This window comes from Natator depressus, chromosome 7 (assembly GCF_965152275.1).
Source record: "Natator depressus isolate rNatDep1 chromosome 7, rNatDep2.hap1, whole genome shotgun sequence".
Classification (NCBI taxonomy): Eukaryota; Metazoa; Chordata; order Testudines; family Cheloniidae; genus Natator; species Natator depressus.
In genome coordinates, this window is record NC_134240.1 from 44,066,499 (window position 1) to 44,071,001 (window position 4,503).

The 4,503-nt window shown below is 46.7% G+C and overlaps 1 non-coding gene across 1 annotated transcript; it reads left to right on the forward strand.

Annotated features, from left to right (window-relative positions):
• Nucleotides 1-1,574: 1,574 nt before the first annotated feature.
• On the forward strand, nt 1,575-1,646 carry TRNAQ-UUG (transfer RNA glutamine (anticodon UUG)). The gene has a single exon. It is a non-coding gene; the product is annotated as a tRNA-Gln (tRNA).
• Nucleotides 1,647-4,503: the final 2,857 nt, after the last annotated feature.

The following is a 4,503-nucleotide window of genomic DNA, read 5'->3' on the forward strand; positions in this document are numbered from 1 at the left end:
TCTGACCTTTTTCCTCTGCCTTGCAGGGCTTGGCACGAAAAGGAGTTCACAAGGTCACGGGACTGCACTCACGAGTATGCTGACACAACCACAATGAACAAAGAGATCAGTGCCAGGTAAAAGCCACTGGAGTTCACAGGAACGCACCTGATCTATTTAGGGCTGGAGTCTGCCGCTCTTACTCACGATGAAGAACACCTTACTCTGCGAGTAGTCCTAGGTGCTACTCAACATGGGTCTCAATGGCAGGAAATGGCTCCCACTTCACTTACCCCAATACCATCAACTTCTCCATACTCTGCTGATCTCTAAAGGCCAGGCTTTATCTGAGTTTATCTCAGGTTATCTGAGTCCAAGAGCAGTCCCATTGCTACTCAGTGATACCCTAACACTGACTACCTAACAGCATGCTTCCTTGTTCTAATTACTATCTAGCATGCTGACTAGTATTGACGCCGTAGCATGGAGCCACCCTGTGTAGTACCATACTATGCAAGCTGAAATCAACAGGACCATTTCTGAATCTGAGTCAGAATGGCAGAATCTGGCCCATTTATGTGTCTGTGAAGTTTGTCAGTGTCTTGCTTATGGCCCAGCTCTGCAACCCTTCCTCCTATCGAGTAGCACCTACTCATGCAGCCATCCCATTGAAGCTCAGGTGCGTAGACTGCAAGCTCTGTGAGGCAGACAATATCTTCCTCTAGATTTTGTACAGCACCAAGCACACGGATGGCAGACGATAAACGTTAACCATGATACAGCACTGAGGTGAATCCTGATCTTGGGTTATCAGTCCCTTCCTCCCAGCTCTATCCCTATCATTTGTAGAAAGCTCACTTAATCAGACTGGTTCCTTGGTTTAACCCCAGTTCATGAACATCGTACCATCACACTGAACTCACCACTGACTATGTTCAGCAGCTTCTTGGTTACCAACATTATGTACTTTTTTTTGTTTTAAACTTACTGTACTTTGTGGGCCTTGGCTGCACACAGTTAGAGCACTGCAAAGCTCTGATAGAAATGCCAGCACTAATTAACGCATCTCAGATGTGTCCTTATTTGGATCACAGCAGCTCTCACACGTGCACTGCAATATTCCTCCCCCACTATCTTTAGCATTTACCTGCCTGTTAACAGCTGGCTAAGACACACAATTGCAGCAACTTTATCTCGGCATGCTGAACTGCAGCCATTACCTCTGGTCATGTTGGCTCTTTGGAGAGACAGTGGAATGTTTAAGAATTTAAAACCCAGCACAACACTCAGTCTGTCATCTATCGACGTATGAACCCTCAATCCCTTTTGTGATTTATCCTCACCCCTGTGTGGCAGGGCAGTGCTATTATCCCCATTTCACAGATGGGAAAGTGAGGGACAGGGAGGCTAAGTGACTTTCCCAAGGTTAGTCAGGGAGTATGTGGCAGAGAAGAAACTCCAGGTCTCTGGCCAAGGCTCTAACCATTTATAATCATGACAGGCCATCCTGGCTGTCAGACACAGTGAGGGGAATCTCTCAGCTCTAGAGCACTCTCTCCTCCTCTTCTGTAAGGCACAGATTAGATCAATTAGATGCATTGGTGGTATAGTGATGAGCATAGCTGCCTTTGAAGCAGCTGACCCGGGTTCGATTCCTGGCCAATGCAAAGATGTATTTTTTTAGGGGGTGGGATAGCTCAGTGGTTTGAGCATTGGTCTGCTAAACCCCGGGTTATGAGTTCAATGCTTGAGGGGGGCCATTTAGGGATCTGGGGCAAAAATTGGGGATTGGTCCTGCTTTGAGCAGGGGGTTGGACTAGATGACCTCCAGAGGTCCCTTCCAACCCTGATAGTCTATGACTCTAAGGCACAGAAACTGCAAAGGCTGCCTGGACCTGCAGAGCTACTCTGATGACTCACCTTGGCAGCCAGATCAGATGGCTCTCATTAGTTCCCACTCAGCAAAGGCAGAGAGGCCTCCCTGAAGCAGAGAGCTAGTGTAACCCACTCTATGTGATGCTCTTTCCCTTTCTGGTGATGACTATGCTGCTAATGAGACTGCTACAGTTTTAACTAACAGAGCTGGTCTTCGAGCTCAAGCAGCAGCAGTTCATGCTTTTCGATCAAGAGATCTCATTCCCACCATCAATCCCTGCTATTATCCACCCACCCAGGGGTGTGGTGCTTAGGGTGACCTGACAGCAAATATGAAAAATCAGGACAGGGTGTTAGGGGGCTTATTCCTTCACCCACTTACTTCCCTGGTCCTTCTCGCATGAACAGAGAGCAACAATACCCGAAGTCCAAAGGTGCAAACAATTCGATGTTTATTGGGGTGAACTTCCAGCAAGCATGATTCCAGTTTCCTTCCTTAGTATCCTCCTTCCCAGCTCTGACACCACAGAGCCTTACACCTGTGTCCCTGTTCCCATTCCTGCCCTTAGCAAAACATGATTCCAATTTCCTTACTCCCATTGCCTGTTCCCATTTCCCCCTTTAGCAAAACATGATTCCAATTTCCTTATCCCCATTCCCTGTTCCCATTTCCCCTCTTAGCAAAACATGATTCCAATTTCTCCACCCCCATTCCCTGTTCCCATCTCGCCCACGCCCACCCCCTCCCACCCAGGCCCACTCACTTCCTCATTGACTACAGATTATATAGTAAAACTTGAGTTCTGCTTAGCTATACCTTAACCAATCATTTTCCTGAAATTTAACTAACCAATCCTAACATATTGTAACATGATTATGTAACCAATTATATCCCACCACCTTAATTAGTTTACACCCAGCAAAATTAATTATACAGCAGACAGGAACAATCACAGAACCAGACAGAGATTATACAGACAAACAATAGCAAAGTGGGAACTATAATGACAAAACAATACAGAAGTGAGGATTTCACATCCCAGTATTGATAAGTGAGTTCTTGCCAGACAGGATGCTGTTTCCTTTTACATTTTCTAGGCACTTCCCTTTCTCTGGAGGTGATAGGCATTATCAGGACAGGATTGTATTCAGGACAGGATTGTATTCCTAACAGCCCAATAGCACCTTATTTCAATGTGACTAGTTTGGAATGTGAGGATGTGACCGTTCGCTTCCTAGCTTATGGCTGCCTCTGCTGCTTAGCCAAAGGCCTTAGCCTAAGCACAGGGCCTCAGACTGTCACAGTAAGAAAAGGCCCTTACACCGGCAGACAGTGATTTTGATTCTCTCTTTTATACCTCTAGAACTAGCCAAGTGATAAGAATACACCTAAATTCTTAGAGTATAGGCTTTTACAGACAGGCCTGAATATCTATATCCTAACACAGGGGTAGGGGGTAATAGGAGCCCATATAAGAAAAAGAGCCAAAAATTGTGACTGTCCCTATAAAATCGGGACATCTGGTCACCCTAGTGGTGCTACTCCACCAGTAGAGAATGGGCTAAAAAATTCTGCCAGGAAAGCCCCTGTAGCTAACCCATTGAGGCTGGAGCTAGAGTTAATTTTATCTTGATTAGTTTTGAATTGCTTCACATTTTCAAGACTTAAGGTCAGATTCTGCTCTCTATTAAACCAGTTTAAATCCCTCAATTTATCCCAGCGCAATTGAGATCTGAACCTGATCCTGTAAGGAGGAAAGGAAAACAGGAATCTGCCCAACACATCCACAAAGTGTATTACAGCTTAAGCATTATAATGACCTCGGGGCCAAATTCAAGCCTAGTTTAACTGGATGTAATGCCAGCAAGGAGATTTCTCAACTGTTTGTGCTGGTTGAACTATTAAGCAGCATGAGCCTCTGCTTGTGGGCGCTTTCCAAATGAGCTGGGACATTTTCTGGTGCTAGAGATTTTGTGGCTTGCATGGTTAATTGGCATCATGTTAGCAGATGAGCAAGTCAGATGTGCCCAGAAACCTCCCAGTCCACACAGAGCAGAGAGAATATCTTGTTGCCCCCAAACCCAATTAAACTGCAATGTAGTTTCTCTTGAAGTCCTTTCTCATGGCACAGTACGTGCTGTGACAAAGATCCTCCTCTACCTTGGTGGGTCTTGCGCTTATTGGCAGATTTGCTCACCTTGGAGATTCACGGCAGCCGTCAGTTTGAGAGAGAACCATGAGAGAGAACCTGCCCCAGGGAGAATCCTCCCTCCCTTATGCTGCCCCACCGTTCCCCCGCCAAGTCCCTGAGCCATTGCCTTTACCCCCTGACACGACCACTGCTAACCAGCCCTCATTTTCGTGAACCCACGGTCTAGGTCAACTCCTCCTGTGTCTGACCAGGAGTTGGGAAATTTGAGAGGAACCCGGGCCCACCCTCTACTCCAGGTTCCAGCCCAGGGCCCTGTGGAATGCAGCTGTCTAGAGTGCCTCCTGGAACAGCTGTGCGACAGCTACAACTCCCTGGGCTACTTCCCCATGGCCTCCTCCCAACACCTTCTTTATCTCCACCATAGGACCTTCCTTCTGGTGTCTGATAATGCTTGTACTCCTCCAACAGTATGCATTCTCAGCTCCAAGCACCTCTT